Genomic DNA, 21,935 nt, shown 5'->3' on the forward strand with positions numbered 1-21,935 from the left:
CTGCCTGGCTCTACCAGACCACCTGGTGCCTACAATGCGAAACGTTTCAATGAATGCACGAAGCTGCAAGAGGCTGATACGACGTCCACGGCTGATATACCATGCCTCGTCTGCTTTGGCAGTTAATTGGTCATTAGTTTCCTTGGCACTGTTGTAACTACTACTCGAACAGGTTTGCAAGAGCATGGGATTTGAACAAAGCTAATACCCAGCATTCAGAGCGGAATCAGTATCCTTCCCACAACGCATTTACTACTCGTTTGTGTTTATAGTTGCCATTTAATTTACGTTGTTTTTATGTAACTTGTGACCAGCCTCACTACATAATCACATTCAGCGTTTTCTGGTACAGACGTTGGAACTAATTACCACCGCACTACGCGTCGTGATCAATTAAGCGTTTTGTACCACGTTTCTCAGTTACATGCTTCGTGTTTCTTTGTTGTTATATATTGCGTTACTTTTGTACAATCAGTTGAGTAAGTACAAGAGGTCAGTGGTTTTCATTTACTTGTTTGACGAATTATTATTACTTGTTGGCAACCTTACTTACTTCATTTCTATTATAATGTCTAAAAATACAACAGTTTGCCAACAGCATTTTTCTTGCTGTACATTAAACGAAATCCAATACCACGTTGTGGTTCCACCACAACTTACCATTGTCATCATGCTCAACATGTCTTCAAAATTGTCTTTTTCTTGCAAGGTCTTCACTAGCGCCGTCACATACCACGAACCATATTCCACATCTCTATAGGACTTCGTACCTGTAGAAGTGGAACACTGCAGCTTCATGAACATTAATAGGAATACAAACAATTATTTCAGAGTGTATTTTTTTCTAGTGCATATGAAGTGAACAAACATATTGCAAGCCCTGAGGAAAATCTGTGTTTCAAACTTAAATCTTTGAAGTTCAATAACACGAAGACAACCAGCTTTGGTTCGCCTCACTCGTCTCCTATCTCAATGTTGTGGTATCTTCATGACACTCCCGTTGTCTGCTGTGGGAGGAATTTTCATTTTGATATAAATAAAGCAGGACATTTTTACGTTGATTAAAAGTTATTTTATAATTTTGTTATATTATGTTAATTGTTATATTATGTCCATTTATAAAATGTTTTATTCGTATGTTTGTGGTTCTAGATTTACAGTCATTCCCAAGCTTTTTCATTTCGCGTACCGTTTAGCAATTGCATACAGTGTTCGCGTACCACCTACACTCATCATCATCACGTGCCGTCTCCGATCCGAAGGTTGGCTGTCATTTGCTTCCCCGTATCACGTTCTTCCGCTACTCTTTTTGCTTCTCCGATTCTTGAAAAATCAGCCCACTGTTTTACATCATCTTCCCAAGTTCGTCTCCTTCTTCCCTTGCACCTCCTTCCTTCCACCAACAATTGATGTAGCTGCCCTGCCGATCCTCTCAGAATATGTCCCGCGAATTTCATCTTTTGTTTTGCTAAGTTGTTTGCCCATCTATCTTGCACTCCAATCCTTTTTTTAATTGCTTCGTTTGTTATGTGTTTTTTATATGATACTTTTAGTATTCTTCTGTAGCACCAGAGTTGAAAAGCATTAATTTTTTTTGTGAATTTTTTTGCTGTAGGTCCAATTTTCACATCCATATGACATGACTGGTTTGATGTAACAAGATAGAAGTCTCAGTTTTGAATGTAAATTTATTGCTCCTTTTAAAAATTCCTTGCATTTCCAAAATGACGCTTTTGCTTGACCGATTCTTCTTTTTACATCATTGGTGCATCTTCCATCTTGTGTAATGAGGGACCCTAGGTATGTGTACGTGGTGACCTGATCCAATTGTTCTCCTTCCAGCTTAATTTTTATTTCCATTGCTTTTTTCGACCAGTATTGTTTTTGTTTTCTTCAAATTGAGTTTCATTCCGTATTTTTTACCGATTTCATTGATTTTGTCCATACTTTCTTGCAGTTTTTCTTTTGTGGCAGCGAGAATGACAGTGTCATCTGCGTATCGTATGTTGCTTACTACGCTACAACCAGAAAACCTCAAAAATATTCAATAAAAGGCAAGAAAGTTTAACGAATATCAGGTCTTCGAAACAAAAAGATTGTTAATATTAGGCTAAATAATCAATTAAGCTGTTTAGATGTCGCGTGAATAAATAAAAGGCCAATAAATAGGATTCAACATTGAAAAGTTTTGCCGTTTCCATAGAACAGCCAAAGTCAGACCCAGACAGCAAAAGCCGCCACTGTCACATTGATTCAACGTCTGCAGACGTTGAATCAATGTCAAAATGAAGGATTTTGCTGTCTGGGAGGTTTTCAAACTGTGCGTCGTGACGCGTTGGTGCGTGGTTTCAATTTTTCAAGAACTTCGTGCAATTCAATTCAATTTTATTTTTTGTTGCTGGCGCAAACATGTACAGAACGGCAAAGTAAATATACGAATTTGACACCAACAAAATTCTAACTTCCATTCTAACTTCGTGCAATGATTCCAATTCGTATCTAATTCTAAACTCAATTGCGGAATAAAACGCTTACAGATATTATTCTTCCCTGAGATGTGCATTAGAACCAACTATTACGAAACTGTAGCAATCGATTGTGGTTTAACAATTACATAGCGCAATTCTAATTCTCCTCCCCGCGAGACAAATGAAGGCTGGTGACATAAGAAATAAATAAAAAAGAATGCCTGAAATTTTTTCGATAGGTGCGTCGATAGCCTAACAAAGTTTTTCAAAAGACTGGCAACGAAAAAAGTTTGTGAACCAATGACGTAGTTTTTGCGTTATAAACACTTGAATCCCCTCCACGTTAAATCAATTATGACACGATGATGAACATTGTGTAGTTCGCAAGTTTGCGCAAATTCTATTATTTCATTTTAAAAAACTGTTATCAGCTTAAGAGAGTTTCTCGCGTACCACCTGGAAGGCTTTTGCGTACCACTAGTGGAACGCGTACCACAGTTTGGGAACCACTTTTCTAAAAAGTAACCTCTACTATCGGGCTATCGGGGGTTTTCCAAACTATCGGGGGTTCCTGACTCTTCTCATCTCTTGCCAGAAGATGAATCGACGACATGTGGTATTTTCAAGTCAAAAGGTGTGTTTTTATGATGGTCCGTCGTCCATGTTACAGCAACTTTACCCCTCAATAAATAAAATTTGTCCCAAGGGGTAAATTTAACCTGGATTGCTTTATATCAAAGTTGTGACTCACAAAAAAACACAAGCGATTAAAATTATTATTGTCGTTGTTGCATTAATTGTAAGATGAGAACTGTAAAGAGATTCAGTTAAAAAGTTTTTTGAATTCGAGTGTACACTTTGAATTGACCAAAGTTTAGAGATATTGAAACGAAATCCAAACATTTAAAAATTGAAAACCCTGTATCTTGGGGCTACTTTTCATGATCAAGAAATGGTAATAGGGAAAAATGTGAAAATAGAAATTCTTGTGAAGTTGGATGCACAGAAACAAAACTATCCTCTCCCGTTTACACGATTTAACAATCTATGTGTCGCGCTTCACAAGAAATGCGTTGTAGCATGGCCACCTAGTAGATATGGCCAGCTATGTCACATATGAAGGCCTTTTTACAACGGGCCGATAGAAAAATACTTGAAATTTTGACAAGCAAAGAAACTGCTCTTACTGGCATGGGGTACAACAAAGCAGATATTTTTCAGACTTGTTAGGCGTTATTAATGCATTTAACAGGTGCCTGACCTTACATTTAGACATATTGCAGTACCAAACTACATAATGAATGGTGCAAATTAATAATTTGTAAGTGAACAAACATCTCAAAATAACCAATAACAACAGCACGGACTATTTTTTTACAACAGAAATAGTGTAAGGACATGCGAAAATAATGATATACTGTATGTTTTATTCAATGAAGTGAGGGGGGGACTACAAAGACGATAGTGATTATGGTGACGGAAAAAATAAATCCCATAACTACAATAGAATCTTAAACTACTTTTGCCTTTGTTTAAATGCTACAATGTTATCCTTTCTTTTTGACTCATTTATAATATTTTGGTAATTATTATAATAATTATTGTTAACAACAATTTTCGATGCAAAGTGGTTGCCCCAGACCACCTGTGCGTCACATGCCAACTTTACACTGGAGAAAAGATATTTTTTGAAAACATATGCTAGTGCATAGCTTTTCGACAAGGCAATCCACATTTGCGTACCTTTTTTTCAACAACATCTAAAGCAGCAAAAGCACTATAAACAAAATCAGAAAGTGGCTGAGAAGGCACATTGAAGCCTCCCTTGACAAATGCTGAAAGTACAAAGGAGCTTTAGCTGCGGAATCAGCTGTAAGTAAACTTTTGCACATTGCACATTTGGAGCGTTTAACAAGTTTTTTGCTATATAACCGGCTATTGTAAAGCCAACTTCTGTACTATTAGAAGATAATGTTGCGTTAAACATTTCATTGACAACTTCATCCACATCTTCCTGAAGCTTTTCAAAGCTTAAAAAAATGCATGGATTACTTGCAGCTAGATCCTCTTTCCAAAATTGAATATCCCTTTTCAACAAATCTTTTTGCACATGCAAATTTCGATCTACTAACAGCTTCAGCAACCTTGGGAAAGCCAGACAACTTGTCAGAAATAATGTTGTAAAAAATCAAAAAGTTTTATTCCCGACAGTAGCCTACTGGAAACCATCTGGGCAGTGTGCCTCAGTTATGTCACTGAAAATAAGATATTCTGTTTTTCTGCTAGAAGTCTACCAGTTCATCAAGTTGTTTTATATGAATTTTGGGTGCTTTTCGTGGAGGTGCTGGAGTTGGTAAAGCTGATGGAGTGATGGCGTTTTAATGCTTGAATTGAGTGGACTGTTGAAACTGGATTTAGATGCCACTTGAAGTTATTTCTTTTACCATAACTTATAAATTTCTCTTCAAAATGTTTCATACAAAAAACAGACTTTTTATAGGCTCCCAGTTAGATCGGTTAACAAATTTTATCCATTGCGGCAGCAACACTGCACTATATCCAGAGGAAAAGCAAAGTTTGAAATATAGGTACCAGAAGTGAAGTAGCCTGATTTGCAACCAAACGCAACGCATTTGTTAGGCATTTTGTCACTTAATTCCTATAAAATGCAATGAAACAACAAGTCCATCATCTACTTGAACATGTGAACTTCAGATCATGACCGATTCGTGGTCATGTATAATTGTATAGGCTATCCTACATGCCAAGACTTGCATTACGATTCATACATTGGTCAAAGAGTTACAATATTTTGCTGATAGAAAACGATTGGTTTATCTAGTTTAGTTTTGCAAACATGAAGTTAACCTGCTTTCCTTTCGTCAACTGACTACAAAGTTAAAGTAGGCTACAGTAGCAATTAAAAAGTATGCTGAAGTGAAGATACAACTAGGTCTGTAGCCATTGCATATCAGAAGCTTGATTTGCTCAGTAATCAGCTGCATAATTTCTGTAACGTGCATTACTTTTCTGTGCTATGTTGCTTGAGAATATCACATGAAAACTAACTGCACAAGTGCACATATTGTGCGACTTTAATGTTTTCCTTTTCACTCTAGCTGCTAGACTTGCCTATGCTGTGACTAACTGCGTATGAGTTTACTTCATGGTTTACTCCCATCAAGCAAAATGTCCAGCTGCGCAATGTTTCAGCTCTCAATTTACAAACTTTCTTTACATTGAGTCAACGTCCACAAACCTGCGATTCATGTCTACATACTCTTAAAGCAAAAGTAATGTGGTTTGTCTGCCGAACTGCTACGAAACAGTCGGCCCGGTATTTTAAGGCTTCAAAATGTGACATAGCCGGTCATCTCTACTAGTATGGTCATGGTTGTAGATACAATAAATGTTGGAAATGCGTAACTTTTTCATTTACATGGCATGTGAGGACATTCACAATAAATTGTGTGACGGTTAGATGATTTTGTTGCTGCGTAAATTCCGCCAGAGCGCTGTCTGAAGATTTTCATATAATATCCGGTTAGATAAATTGTAAATTCGTCTCAGGATCTTAAAATGCTATATCTGGTCGACCCTATTATACAATTCTGAAACTTGGACAATGTCACAAAAAATGGAAAAACGGATCGATGCCTTCGAGCTCTGGACATACAGGCAAATGTTAAAAATTTCATGGAAACAAAAGATCACTAACGATGAAGTACTCTCCAAATTCAATTCAAGCCCAATGCTCTTACAAACAGTCAAAAGAAGAAAATTGAAGTATTTCGGACACACAATAAGGCAAAATTCATTACAAAAATCATTAATAGAAGGGAAGATAAACGGTAAAAGAAATAAAGGCAGACCAAGAATGATTTGGACAACAAACATCACAAAATGGACAAAATTAACTTATGAATGTGCAGTAGGGTGGGTCAAAAAAATTTTTTTCTTCCAAAACATGGCGGCAACCCCTTCAGATTATGAGGTTGGTCCTAGAAACTCCCCAAAAAAATTTGAGCAGGTTTGTTTAAGTATTCGCCAAGCAATGGCCTTTTGAAATTTTTAGTATGGGCCATATGGGAAAACGTATGGTAAAAAAAAAATTTTTTTTTGGGGGGGTTTTTAAGTGATTTTTTTTATCTCTATGCCCTTGCTAACATCTAAAATAATCACTTCTGACTGAAATCACCACATATCTGGTATCGATCGATGTTTAAAAGATACAAGAAAAGTTTAATTTGATCAAAAATAGTAGCAATATTATGCCTATTTTTGTAAGCGCAATCTTAGTTGAAAGCCTGAACACCGCGTCAAGGTGTCGCCCATCATCCAGGTTTCTCTTATTTGCTGTTAGATCAGGCAAACGAAACTGAACTAAGCTCCTAATACGTCAATAATTACATCTTGGAGGATGACAATGTGGCTTTTTTGAAATCTGGATAATCGCGCCTTGCCCTTTCTACGCAATGAAGAATTACATTTCTTTCTTCTGCATCATGGGTTAAAATCCCTTTGTACTCTTCCATAATTCTCACTTCTCGGTCTGCCACATCGTTTTCAACTTGTCTTTGATACTCTTTATCACTTTTTCCAATCTTCTATAATTCTGAAACTCCGGCCATCTGTCTACTGCATACTTCAAGAAACCAATGTCTCCCATACTGAATTGCAGCCTATGAAACAATAAAGCAGATCTTGCACCAACAAATTCATGCAATTTTGTGTCTACAGAGACCGAAGGAAACACTGGCTTTTGTGGAGCCAAATGAACATCATGATTTTTTTGTTAGTTGTGTGGATGTCAACACCTATTTACGCATTGAAGATGCTGTTGTTGCGAAACCAACTAGACTTGGAGCCACACATTTTGCAAGGTCTTCAACAATTCGGAAAATTTGTTGCTATTTTTTATGCTCCTTATTGGTTCCAGTGTCCCATTGCTTCTGAAGCGGCTGTCAATGATTTACCTTTTTATTAGAAAATGATGGAGTATACCTTTGTAACTGAATTTTCAGGAATTGCAAATGTCGCCGTACAAGCCTTCACGGGTCACATGTGGTATTTGACAGGAGAGCTGGTGACATTCGCTTTATGCTCACTCAGCTTTCCACAGAGGATAAAGAAATAGTTGCTTTGCTTACAAGCTGTATCACAACTACCACAAAAATCATGGTGTTCATTTGGCTCCACAAAAGCCAGTGTTTCCTTCGGTCTCTGCTGACACAAAATTGCATGAATTTGTTGGTGCAAGATCTGCTTTATTGTTTCATAGGCTGCAATTCAGTATGGGAGACATAATCAGACATTGGTTTCTTGAAGTATGCAGTAGAAAGATGGCCGGAGTTTCAGAATTATAAAAGGTTGGAAAAAGTGATAAAGAATATCAAAGACAAGTTGTAAACGATGTGGCAGACCGAGAAGTGAGAATTATGGAAGAGTACAAAGGGATTTTAACCCATGATGCAGATGAAAGAAATGTAATTCTTCATTGCGTAGAAAGGGCAAGGCGCGATTATCCAGATTTCAAAAAAGCCACATTGTCATCCTTCAAGATGTAATTATTGACGTATTGGGAGTTTAGTTCAGTTTCGTTTGCCTGATCTAACAGCAAATAAGAGAAACCTGGATGATGGGAGACACCTTGACGCGGTGTTCAGGCTTTCAACTAAGATTGCCCTTACAACAATAGGCATAATATTGCTACTATTTTTGATCCAATTAAACTTTTCTTGTATCTTTTAAACATCGATCGATACCAGATATGTGGTGATTTCAGTCAGAAATGATTGTTTTAGATGCTAGCAATGGCATAGAAATAAAAAAATCACTTAAAAACCCCCCCAAAAAAAATTTTTTTTTTTACCATACGTTTTCCCATATGGCCCATACTGAAAATTTTAAAGGGCCATTGCTTGGCGAATACTTGAACAAACCTGCTCAAATTTTTTTTGGGGAGTTTCTAGGACCAACCTCATAATCTGAAGGGGTTGCCGCCATGTTTTGGAAAAAAAATTTTTTGACCCACCCTAATGTGCAGTACGCACAGCTCATGGTCGAGGACAATGGCGCATTGTATCCAACCCTCCATACGAGGAAGGAACAAAATGATGATGAAAATGTAAAAATCCGGGTATATCAGTTATCCGGATTGTAAAATTTATTGATATCTGAACTAACCCTAGTCACAATGAACCGCTTCAAGGGTTTCTCTTTCAACTGCGAATTTCTAAGGAAAACAAGCGGAGCGTTGTATACAACGTCACATACCTGCAGCTGTGGCAAATGAAACCAGCATGTCTGCTTCATTGTGGGGGATAATCATGTTCATCGACTCACTATCCGGACCAGTATCGGAGGGAGGAAGCGAACCTGTATGAAACTCAACTTTAAAGGAAATTTACATTGTGAATTATTTCATCCATCTGGCGCTTAATGGAAGGAATGATCAAACTACCAATAACGACTTGTAGATGATATACTTCTCCTACGAGACATACGGCATCGATAATCCCCTATCATTTCAGAACAACAAAGAACAAGCAGCAATCCCAATTGACCTCACCTGCAGTTGCTTGATCCCCGGCCGGTGCTGATGTGGCGGTGCCAGTGAAGTTATCTACCATGAAGACGTACAATGTGTTTGAGAAGTCGAAAGAAAATTTAAAGATGCATAATTGCATATCGTCACACTTCCGTATCCACTTTCTTGCAAATAGTTCAAACGTACACTAGTATACAACGTGGGCACTCCAAACTCTATACTTCAACTATCTTTACCTTTCCTGCAGAACTGAAAGAAGAAGAGTTTTGGTTTCCCCTTCAAGTCCGGGCATGCGTTTGCAGTAAATCGAGAGATGACATCTTTCACGAAAACTATCTTCTTTTCAACGTCAAAGAAACAATCTTCACGGTTTTCTACAGAACATCCTCATTACCAGCACAATCGCTTCGTTGTGGCATAATGCGGAATCGTTTTGCTGCTGCTTTTGTAGTGCTGTTTGTTTGCAACGCAATCCTGTATGGCTTTTAAAATATTATGACAATTTGCTTGGGTCGCAAGATTTTCCGAACTGAGTTTGTTTTTAAAATGGGTCGCCTTAAAAACGAGTTGGGAACCACTGGTATAAGCCATGTTTTCACGTCACATTCCACCTGAAAAGGAAACTAAGCCTTGTTTAAGCAATTGGCTTTTTCGTTTATGCCACAAGATAATGCACGGCAGGAAATAGTTATTTATTCACCTCTCGACCCATGCGAACCGATAAAGACGAGACTGATAGAGCAGGATTTGTTTCCTTCTGCCGTTGTAAACTCGCGAAGGATTTGTTCAATTTCCTGAAACGCATACAAAGAAAGTCACTACCTCAAACACAACTCAACTGTTAAATGGAACGGGCATCATAACCAGGAACGGTCCTAACTGATCCAAAACAGATCAACCTTTCATCGTAGCTAGGACTGATTACTTCAGATTCAAGGAAAATTACTTTTACACCATTCAATTTTTGCTGCTGGCGCAAACATGTACAGAACGACAAAGTAAACATACAAAACTTGACACCAACAAAAGGGAAAGATGGGAAAACCCAAAAGTTTAAAATATACATCGATAAAACAGTGTTACCAATATCTTAAAATTGCACAGCCACCAAACCTAGGAGATAGAAAAAAATAAAACTTTTTTGTAAAAATAGTCCAATTAACACTTGCAAGTGCAAAAACTTTCAAAAAAAAATTCAAGACTTTACTACTTTCCCTTTTACTTCACTATTTTCCAACCTCAACCTTCAATATGGGGAAAGTGGTGTAAATTGGACCCTCGTGTAAAATGGACCCCGGCTGATTTGAGACTAATAGCGGTAGGTGACGTCACGAATATCACGTGACATGGAAGAGGTTAGCAAGACCACGTGGTAGCAGTTGCGTTTGATCTCATTTCTTTTGTGGCGTAGTTACGAAAACGCAAGTAAACTATTAGGGGTGCTTGATCTTATCTTGGTTCATGCGTTATTTCGATATAATCGAAGGCCAGAGGCAGGTAGGAAAATAATTTTAACGTTTCGAGACAACTACAACATTCACAGATACTGTACCATGACAGTATTAGACTCTCAGTTTGAGATGTTGGTGACGAGCCTGAAAGAAATTTTAGCTTAGGGTTGTGTAAAATGGACCCCGATAAAATGTGTAATTTGGACCCAGGGGTCCAAATTACACGTGGAGGCAGATAACATGAACTATTTTCTTGGGGTATTAAACTTTAGGTATGTTAGCAGATATATATCTGTAACAGATGTATCTGTAACAGATATCAGCCTTCTACCAAAGCAATTCCGATGTGTAAATCCTGATACTAAACGGCGAAAATCATCAAAAGCCACAATTTTGACAAGTTCTCCTCATAAAAACACTCTGAAAACAAGAGATAGTGATATGACAATTGCAACACCTAAAAGGAAAAGAGGCGGTGCAAAAACTGAAAAAACTGAACAAAAACTGCAAAAACTGAACAGAAGAGGGGAAGAAAAACAGACAACAAACAAAATTCCATCTGCCTGGTGTGTGGAGATTCCACAAATGAAGACTGGATTCAGTGTAAAAAATGCAAGGAATGGGCCCATGAAGCGTGTGCTGATATTCGAGATTCCAAGTAGGCTAGCCTATTAATTACTGTGACAACTGTTCATAAATGTGTGTTTCTGTTTTTGTAACAAAAACTTGTGCATGAGATGTTCTATTTTTGTGAGTTATCGATGGGTCCAGTTTGCACAATCACACTGTATAAATTGGACCCCTTATTTGAAAAAGATGAAATTGACTATTTACCTGCAAGTGCCATTGAATTAGAAACTTATAGAGTGATGTTAGGTGCTATCCGAATAAAATTGTATATTAAGTTGTATGTTTTGGCCAGGTATGGAAGGGGTCCATTTTACCCAAACGTTGTGTAAATTGGACCCTCACATGAAAAATTTAAATTTGGCAGTGCTACCTGCAGTTTAAATGATTTAAGCCCGATACTTCGTTATGTTGTACCTTTCATGTATGTAAATTAACAAGTGAAGTTTGGAAGAAATCGATCAAGGACTTTCGTTATTATCACAGATTTTGCTTAAGGGGTCCAAATTACACGAGTTTCCCCTATACAATGTAAGTTATACGTCAAAAATGCCAAAATTAGCAAACGCCCAATTCTATGCATGACTTTCGTTCCTTCATTTATAAATTCATCAAAGTGATGGCCTTTATAGTTTTGGCTGCTTTTAAAATTTAAACAATGCGGTGCTGTACGAGGTAAACTATCAAATTGTTGCGCCTTCCACGGTCGCGAACTTTAAGGGGTTGACAATACAAAGCTCTCTAATGTCTGTAGGTGACAGAATACAAGCAACTACAAACTAACACTATTTAGCGTCCAACCTCAAGCACACTTACCGTCTTCTTTTTGTTTTCATAAAACTGAACTTGAAACCCTAAATACTGAAGGACATCCATTAGCTTTGGGGTATCCACCTCTGCGCCCTTTCGTTTATTACGAGAATCGCTGAACGCGATGTTGTTGATGATGAGCGCCCGACCAGAGTTTCGCGGCTTTATAGGGTACACCTGGAAGCAGTTCAAACTACAGGGTAAACAGAAAGTCTTTGGACTTTTTTTCATTTTAATGATTAAACATATTGAATGCATTTATATGTCTTTTAATATGCTAAATATCTTGCTAAACTCTCTAAAATTTGGCCAAAGACATAAATGTGAGCAACACTTCAATGAGAACCATTGTGGAAAAGGATCTTCAGTTATTCCTAGTATTGTAAGCTCTCATTGTGATATCTTTTTGATGAAATTTTATTAATTTTCATTAATAAATCGTTTATAAGTTGGTCCAAGGACTTTCTGTTTACCCTTTATGTATAGTCAAAGTAGTCAGGACCAAAAAAGGTTGTTCCCGTGGCGAGGAGTCACCTCAAGCCAGAAACCACAACATGACCGGTTGGCTAACCAAATCCTGGCACTCATATCCAACGCGAGGCCATACAAGTTGGTGAATTACTATTATTTGTTTGATGGTGTTGGACATGGCGTACTACATACCGGCCAAGACAACGAACAATGGGATTGTTAAAACTGGGAGCAGATAGTACGTAGATAGATACTACATAGACGATTAGATGTACTACTACATACAATCAACTTGTCAATGAATTACCAAGATGATCGAAACGTGATCACGACGACGATGAAGACATGTAGGCTATTTGTTCCTAGTACCGTTCATATCTTATTGGTTTGAATCATAGCATGGCCTTTAGAGTTACGGCTAGCTATGTCACATTTTGTGAGAAATTTCTAAAAAGCCTACTTTTGTTTTCTTGATCTCTTCAAATGTAAAGAACTGTAGTGTGTGAGTGTTGAGGTTACTAACAGTTTGGGAAACTTTTTGCAGTTGTTTTGGCTCGATGACACTACAAACGAAAATGGTAAAACTTCATGCACAACCAGCACCAATAGAGCTCTGCAAACTCGAAAAAACCTCAACACTATAATGCAAAACAGTTAATCGTACGTGATCAAATGGAAATTTCAAAAGTGTTGGACGTAAATTTCAAATTTTTACTAGAGGTTCTACAATATTCTGTTGTATCCTAAACCCAAAACTAACGTTGGATTTAATAAAAAGCCGATTACCTCCCCTCCCCCTACTGTTAGTGCAGATTCATTAAAAATTGATGTGCTATATAATTCATCAAACTGATGTCGTGTAATCAAATTTAAGTGATGCATAACAAAACTAAAACAACCACAACAAGTTTCCCGAACTGTTAGCACATAGTTAATTAGCATCCTTTTACTTTTAAAAAGATCAAGAAAACAAAAGTAGGTCTTTTAGAAATTGCCCACAAAATGTGACATAGCCAGCCGTAACTCTAAAGACCATGATCGAAGTAAACAAAAAGGTAGCTACTGGATGATTGCTTGTGTAATAGGCTATTTTTTGCTACATTATTTTTCACGCATAGCGTCACATGAAAAAGAAATAAGCCGCGTTGGCTAGTTTTTATGTGGGAAATAACTTGGAAAGGCGCAATAGCGCAGCATTCTATCAAATTGATTAGCTCCGCAGAGAACAAAATTTGCACGACAAAACATTCTCACGTGACTGCCTTTGAACATTATAAAACGGCAATAATACATTTATTTTCTTCATGATTTGTTCATAAAGGACTTGTATGCAATATTTAACTTAAATTGTTAAAAAGGGCGCACATTTAAATTTTGCCATGGGCGCCATTTTGCATAGGTACGCCACTCGTAGCAGTAGGCTACCGTGTCCGAGGTTAGGCCTATGTTATTTTAAAGAAATACAAATAAATAAACAAACTGTTCACTCGGTTGTGCAGAACTGTGCACTCGTCAGTAACAAAATAATTATCCCTGGCTAGCGGACATTCGAAAAAAAACAATTAGCCTGGAAATTAATTTTTATTTTTGAAATTAAAATAATTTGTTTGTTCATCAACTAATTCCACAAGTTGTACCAAACTGAAAGAATAACGCAACAAACACCACGATAAATATTCAAAATGTAATAGCCTACTTTTGCAATTCTACTTTTGTGGCCTACGCCTCAGCGAATATGAAGACTTTTCGGCAACGTTATTCATAACAATCACTCACTGAGAACGACATAAGCATTGACGCTCGAGCTGAAATGCAACAGCCCGCCGCATTATGAAGTCTGTTCGGCAGCGTGATTCATGATCACTCACCGGGGACGACATGGGCATTGACGCTCGAGCTGAAATCCAACAGCGCGCCGCGTATGAAGCATTTTTTGGCGGCGTATATTATTGCGCGTCCCGATGTATGAGGGTACGACATCGGGGGTACGACATCGGCAGGGGACGACATCGTCGCCACCCTGGTTGGATAGGGGTGGCGCCGATATCGTCCCTTGCCGATATTGTCCCACCGATATCGTCCCCTCATTTATCGGTATGCGCAATTATTTACGCCGCCAGAAAAAGCGTCACATGCGGCGGGCTGTTGGATTTCAGCTGGAGCGTTAATGCTCAGGTGTACCAACGACGACGTTTCCTTTTGTTGGTTTTATTCCAGCAAACTATTGGTAGGTAACTTTATCATTGCTGTTGTTTTCCGACAAAGAAAAATAAATTTTATTCGACTACATTTCCAAAATGAAAGTTGATCACTCATTATGATTTTTTTCAGATGCTTGCTATTGTAACTGTCTCCGCTGCCAGTTACAATAGCAAGCATCAGAAAAAAAACATAATGGTTGCTAGGCTGGGTTAATCATTTTGTTTGTGATGAGAGCACAGTATAGGCTTACTGCACCACCAAGTAGGCTATAGGCTATAAATTTGTTTACTTTCATTTAATTGTGTGTCTGAAACCTGGTCTGAAAATACGCTATCGTGTAATAAGCCAAATACAAAAAAGTATGCTTTGAATGATGATCAAGACATGAAAATGGCCCAGCCTAGTCTAAGCTACCGGTAGGCTACTAGGCCTAAGGCTGGGCTATATCCCTGATAGCGTGTACATTTGTACAAACAATCTTTTCTGTAAAGCCACACCAAATTCACAAATCAAACATCCAAATAGGCTACACTAAGTTTTTCTTTTCAAATTATAACAAATCCAGTTTTATATAAAATAAATCCTAAATTACAGGCCTACCGAAAAATCAAGCTAATTACGTCTGCTTGGTGTTGGTCTGCATTGAGGTAAGTTAAAAAGCAGATTAGTTTTGGCATAAAAGATTAATTGCTGTTGTTTAAATGTGCAAATTGGTGCGAATGAAATGGCCCTTCAGGTAAGCTATTAAGTGCATCTCCAAATAAAAACACTGTCACACAGTTGGTGGTTTGGCTTTTTGATAGCCACACTACGTTGCCCAGACAATAGGCCTACAAACGGTCACCCATAGCGCAGTGAAATTCGGATATCACACTTTGAAGCAGTGGCGGCCAATGGTGTAGCTACCCATTGGATCTTGTTGATAAATCCAGGAGCGGCATTGTTAGATTTTCAACAGGTCCTTGAAAGGCCTGCCTTTCGTTTTACCGCATTACTCCCGTTAATTTATGTATTCGCCACCTAGCGTCGTTTTCCCTTCATTGTTATGTTATCGCTGATTTGCAAATGGCAACACTCACCACGAGATTGTGTGTAGAACTTTCCAGACGTTTTCGTTTTTGCTGCTACTAGTTTGCCAGCTAGCCGAACTTGTTAGCTACTGTGGTCTGTGACTGAAAATTGATTGAGTGATGTTTATGCTTTGTTAGCTGCTTCTCTGTTATGTATTTCTACAGGACTTAAGTTTGACAACTGCTATGGTAGCCTAATATTTACGTGTAGGTTGAATTCCATATTTGCAGCTTGTTATCTCTCAAAGTTCAACTTACTTGTGATGTAATAATGTTTTTTGTAACTGAATGTTGACTTTCTACCGTGAACAAACGTAACGTATCTCTGATGCAAGGATGCCAGAGCTTGGTTTTTCCACCTAGATCTGGGTTTTTTTGACCACATCTGGGTTTTAAGTTTTTTTTTCTCAAATTGAGGTAAATCTAGGTTTTTTTGGTTTTTAACTTTGTACAGAGCTTGCACGGTAATAAGGCACTGGGATCCTCGATAAATGGCCCACACTGCAACACAAAAATGATAAGCTAATGTTTTTTGCATCAGCTACTGCAGTCATTGAGGTACAGGATGCTGAAGAAATGATCCAACTTTATGAAAATGTGGATGACTAAAAATTGGAGTAGTACAACTATTTGTGTGACTGAACATTTATTTATTGTGAATTTGAGTTATTCTTCTCAACATTATGTTCAAATGAAAAAGGCTAAGCAGGGTTTATTGTTAAGAACCAAGTTACCGTAGTTGTACCGTACCCCCAAACTGTAAGCACTAAGCAGGCATGATGATTCTCCTCAGCCGCAGTCTACAACTCACACAGCAAAAAGTTAGTTCAAAAGTCAAAACTAACCTTAATGGCTAGCCTATACACTCGTACATCTAGTCAGTTTTAGAAATTTTGGTAACGTTTTACCATAAAGGCGATTTTGAACCATAATCTTTGCTGTGAGCCCATATAGGCCTGCCAAGCTCTTGTTTTTGTATATAGTTATATTCCATATATATTATCTACCGTACCATACCAACATAAGCAATAAGCATGTAGGCTATATGGTATAATTATATACCGGTACACGTGTTACTATTTGTAGCTTTCTCAATTCTGAGGCTTCTGTAGCCTATAATGATTTAAAATGGTGCTAAAAGCACACACAGGTTTTTTTAACCGCTTTACTATATATTTTTTGGACCTGGGTTTTTTTTGCCTCATCTGGGTTTTTTTTAGCACACAATCTAGGTTTATTGGCAATTTGTCGCTGGCATCCCTGCTCTGATGTGCGTAAATTGCTGTTAGGCTAATACTTCAAACTTAAATATTGCAGAGTCAATCACTATAGAATCCTTCGCGTGCAAGTGCATCATTTGGTTTACTGATCCCGGTGATACTACCGGTACGTTTATTATTCTGAATTGTATGATTGATTGATTTGTGTCGTGAATTGTGGATTCATGTTTACTACTGAATTATTGACTTAATAATTTGTCAGCCTAATGGAAATTAATTCTCGTAAACCGATCTTAACTAGGCCATGTGAACTGCCACGTTTCTTTGTTTTCTAATGACCTTTGACCTAGCGTATCCTAATGGTTGTACGGTACGTACTACTTGTGAAAGGTAACATCGCGAATTTATTTATTCAGTGCGTCATTGGCCAACCTGTGGAACTTGTGTACCGTACAGTGGATTGAAAACTGTTAGTCAACAAATTTGGTACGTTTATCAGTTCGACTGTTATGCTTGCTGAATTGTGACTAGTGTCTTATGTTGTGTTATTTCTTGACAGAAAAACCGTATAAACTTCATTGCTGCGAAGCAGTCATTGGAAACCGAGTGATTTCTTCAAGTTGGCGTGCTTTAACAGTGCTCAGTCCTGCCGGGTGGATTAGGAAAATCGTGACGTCACCGGCGCAATTAACTACCGCACCTGTTGTGTTCGCGTCGCACACAACAGGCATGTTGCTGGAGGGTGGCAAAATGTGATAATGTTTTAAACCAGTGGTTCTCAAACTGGGGTCCGCGGTCCTTTTGGGGTCCGGGAGACAATTTTCTGGGACCGCGAAGCACCTTCCGGCAAAATTAACACGATCCCGAAGAAAAAATTTTTGTGAGAAATAAAAATTTTCAGGCAACTTATTTTCCAAACCAAACTTAACAGATATATTTTAGTAAGCTGGTTTGTCATCCCTCCACACAGTTTTTTAAGCCCGGCCTTTCGTTTGATTGTGATAGCCTTTGTTTCGTTTCTATCGACTTTGTGACATCAAGGAGTGCATGGTGGTGACGTACTCCTACAACAGTCGTGTTTACCAGATCAAGAACAAAATTACGAAATAAACTTGACTAAAAAGGGGTTAGGCGAAGTTTATTAAGGCTGGTTATTTTTTACTGATTTAAGTTTTGAATTGAATGCTTTTCTGAACTTTTAGCTTTTGTAGCCTCAGTCAAACTCAAATTAGCCTAAAATTAAGAACTTTTTCACTTTACTAATTGAATTTTTAAGTTAAATTTGAGTACAAAAAGTGAAAATGGTTCAGCCTCAAAAAAAATTAAGATTCAATGATTCCTATGTTCAATTTGGTTTCACTGCGATAGCCTACATTCTGGAGGAGAAAAAAAAGCCGCAGTGCGTGCTGTGCTGTAAAGTTTTAGCAAGTTCTGCTCTAGAACCTAGCAGGCTGAAAAGACATTTGGTAACACATCAAGATCATATTGAACCAAACGGAACCTAACATAGAACTAATAAACACCCAAGCAGGTGCACCCATTTTATTGACGTGTGCATTTTTAATTGCATATAACAAATAAACTATTAATCATTTGCCGTTTTTGCGCTAATTTGCCTTAAGTTTTGGAGGACCGTGAGTCGTTGAAAAAATCGCAAGGGGACCGTTCAACAATGTTTTTGAAAAAGTTTGAGAACCGCTGTTTTAAACGAACAAAGACAGTCACCTTAATTTATTTTTAGACTCGGACTTAAACGGCCTATAAGTTAACACTGGTCTAAGTGCAGCCAAAAAATTACACAAGTTATGCCTCTAAGTCTAATCTAAACTACTTTGTAACTTTTTTAGATTGTGACTCATTATGTGATATTTGTGACTGTAGGTAGGTAGGCCTATAGGCTAATGATACTCATGCTGTTGAAGTCATAATGGAATGTCGGTTGTAACTTGTGAGCTACAACAATGCTCTGTCAATTTAGCTTCGGTAGTTAAGTTTAGATAAGTTTTCATTTATTTCACTTTCGCGAAGAGACAGGAAGAGACCGTGAGGTCATCGAGTTAAACTGTCACCTTTACCATCTGTCTGGTAGATAGACGGGATTCCTTCATCTTCATGTGTGACCTCACCGTTGCCGTTTATATCGCAAGCTGTGAAAGAAGTTTTTAAAACCTAAGTTGATGAAATCTTACTTGAGATCGACTATGGAAGAAAACAGGCTTCCTGCGCTAGCAATACTGTCCATTGAAAGTGATTTAGTCGAGACATTATCTTTTGACGATATAATTTATGAATTTGCTTCAATGAAAGCTAGACGTAGGCTATTGAATTTTGAACTTTTCTTCTGTGCATTGAGGAGCAACGCATTCTGCGATGGAACAGCGCTATACAAAAACAAATATTATTATTATTATGTGGAAGTTTAATCAACTCTTACGACGGTGTTAAGGAGGGTGGCATTTCTACAACCTGCGTAAGTAAAGGCTAAGGGATCCAGATTCTAAACTTTTTCAACCAACAATGACGTTGAGGGATGGCATAACAAATTGAAGCGGAAATGCCGACCCGCAAGCTCATCGTTTTATTTGTTGGTTTATATTTTGCACCACGAATCCTTGGAAATTCCCTTAGGTTTAGAATCACTTGATTAAGGAAAACTAAAGAGGCGGCAGAGAAAAGTATACAAGCGAATATTCCACCACTGGAATCAGTAGACTACAAACGTGGTGAAAAAAGTGCAAAACAGCTTTTATCCGATTGTGCACACCTTGCTCACTATCCATGTAGGCTAGTTCGTCATAGCTTTCTTACAATAAATTGTAAGTTTACTTACAAGCTTTTAACTTGAAATCAAACCCTCTTTTTCTTTATTTACGGATGTGTTTACAAGCACTCTTCTACTTCTTTTCCTTCTTCTTTTTCTTGGGACTCATGTTGTCAACCTCCACGTGGTGAGTCCTGGTAACTGATCAACAATCAGGCAAATGACAACACTTAGAACATGCAAAATCAGATTTAGGTTTTGTTTGACAGACGAACTTGCTGGGCTTTTAGCTCCGTAGTTAATCGATAATATGGCATCACCACTGTTCGTGTAGGTTGTTAGGTGCGTGCATTAGCGCTGATAAAGGGGGCCGGGAAACTTTTGGACCGAGGATAATTTTAGGGTCCATAGAACTGGAAGAAATCAACCTGCATTCGTTAAATGTTGAGCTTAGAAGTGTCTTAATTTAGGGCCCCAAGATCTCATCAGTAGCCTATAGAGGCCATTAATTGTTACTCAACTAGTCGTCGTTGAGCAAACCGATTGACGTGAAATGCTCTAAAAAATCAGTTTGGCTTCATTTAATCACATAGAGTGCTTTTAATTGTTTTGCCAAAAAGAATTGAAACGTTTCAACAATCGCTTGATCTTTCAAAGAACTAAAATAGGCCTGCTGCTAAAAACTCCGTGAAGTGTGAAAACCGACTCTTAAAGCGTCCTGCTAAGCATAGAATTTTGCTGTTGGTTTTTGGCTTGAAAGGATGTCTATAATGTCGCTGGTTTGCAACGTCATTATACTTGCTACTGCTATAATCAACTAATTAAACAAAATTTCAAAGCAATGTCGCCTAACAACCTGTGTTGCCAGATTGGGCTACTTATCGCAAATTGGGCTACTTTCCATATGTGATTTGCGACAAAAAATTGAGCTTGGCGACTTGCGACTTTTTGGGCTACTTTTAAATTTAGATTGGCGACAATATAACAAGATTGCGACTTTTTTACATTGGAAATTTCTTACTAAAGTAAGTTTCGCTTGCAGTCTTCTGACAGTTTATTTGTAGTTTACAAATTTTACAGCGCATTCTCATGTTTCCGAGACGTAGCAAGGGACATGGTTGAGTGAGTTTCTAGTCTATTCTAGCGTTACGTTATCTCCGTACTCCGTTCTATGTCTTTACAGTTTACTTTTACTGTAGAAGTCAGAACGTAGAAGTGCTTGAAAAGTAGTGTGCTGAAAAAGTAGTGAGAATCTAATCTGTACCCGATAGAGCCTGATGTGAACGTGCCTTACTGTACCGGTAACTCTGTTGCTATTTAGCAGAGTAATTTGTGCAATTTCACTGGGTTTGTTAAGCTGATTTTTCATATGTGTGTTTTTTAGCTGTACATTCAAGAGCATTTGACAGCTTGTATGTTATTAATTAACATTTTTTTTTCAAGTTCTTCCACCACTGACTGGCATGCAGTTTTTACATAGTTTACTAATCAATGTACGGTAGTAATAATTGGAATAAGAATCAATGGCTTGATGAAAGTGTATGTTTGTTGAATTTGTGTAATGATGATTGTACACCTTGTCCTTCAGTGAAAGAAAACCCCAAGACATGCAGGTGTCCCACTCCACAAATCTTAATTTTTGTTATGATTTTATGAGAAAAATTGGCTTTTTTATGCTTTTTTTATGATCTTTTTGCTTATTTTATGCTGTTTTTATGCTTTTGCTCCGGCCACATTATATTGCTCAACTGAAGTTACATTCGTTAAAAAAGTTTGGAAGCAATCCACACTACTGACAAGATACCAGCGAATTAAGGGAAGGATTTCAAGCAATTTTGATTATTAACTTTGAATATACCATAAGCAAACGAAACCAAGCAACAACATGGCGTTTATCATGATACACAGGAAAAATAACTAAAAATTGCAAACGTTTTCAATCAAATGTGTTCAACCATCAAATGTGTCAGACGAACAATCAAATGAGCTGCAATTTTTATGATTTTTTATGACTGAGGTAAAATTTTATGACTATTTTATGGTTTTTTCAAAAAATGAGAAATTTTATGATTTTTTATGATTTTATGCCGAGTGGGACCCATGCACATGACAAAACTGAGGCTAAGCAGTTCTGTCATGAAATATGGTCAGTGTTAGAACGCCTCACGGGGGGTCTGGGGGGCTTCGCCCCCCAGAAGTTGGAAAACATAGTTCCCGCGCCCCCTGCTATAAATTGGGCTACTTTGGGAGCAAATTTGCTACTTTTTTGGCTACTTTTTTTTTCAAAATCTGGCAACTCTGCTAA

At 37.8% G+C, this 21,935-nt stretch overlaps 1 protein-coding gene across 1 annotated transcript in view; it reads right to left on the reverse strand.

Moving 5' to 3' along the window:
• LOC145786338 (caspase-2-like) overlaps positions 1–21,935 on the reverse strand; it is a 69,503-nt gene that overhangs the window by 917 nt on the left and 46,651 nt on the right. The window lies entirely within an intron of this gene.

The sequence above is a fragment of the Aplidium turbinatum genome, chromosome 17, assembly GCF_918807975.1.
Source record: "Aplidium turbinatum chromosome 17, kaAplTurb1.1, whole genome shotgun sequence".
Taxonomy (NCBI): Eukaryota; Metazoa; Chordata; class Ascidiacea; order Aplousobranchia; family Polyclinidae; genus Aplidium; species Aplidium turbinatum.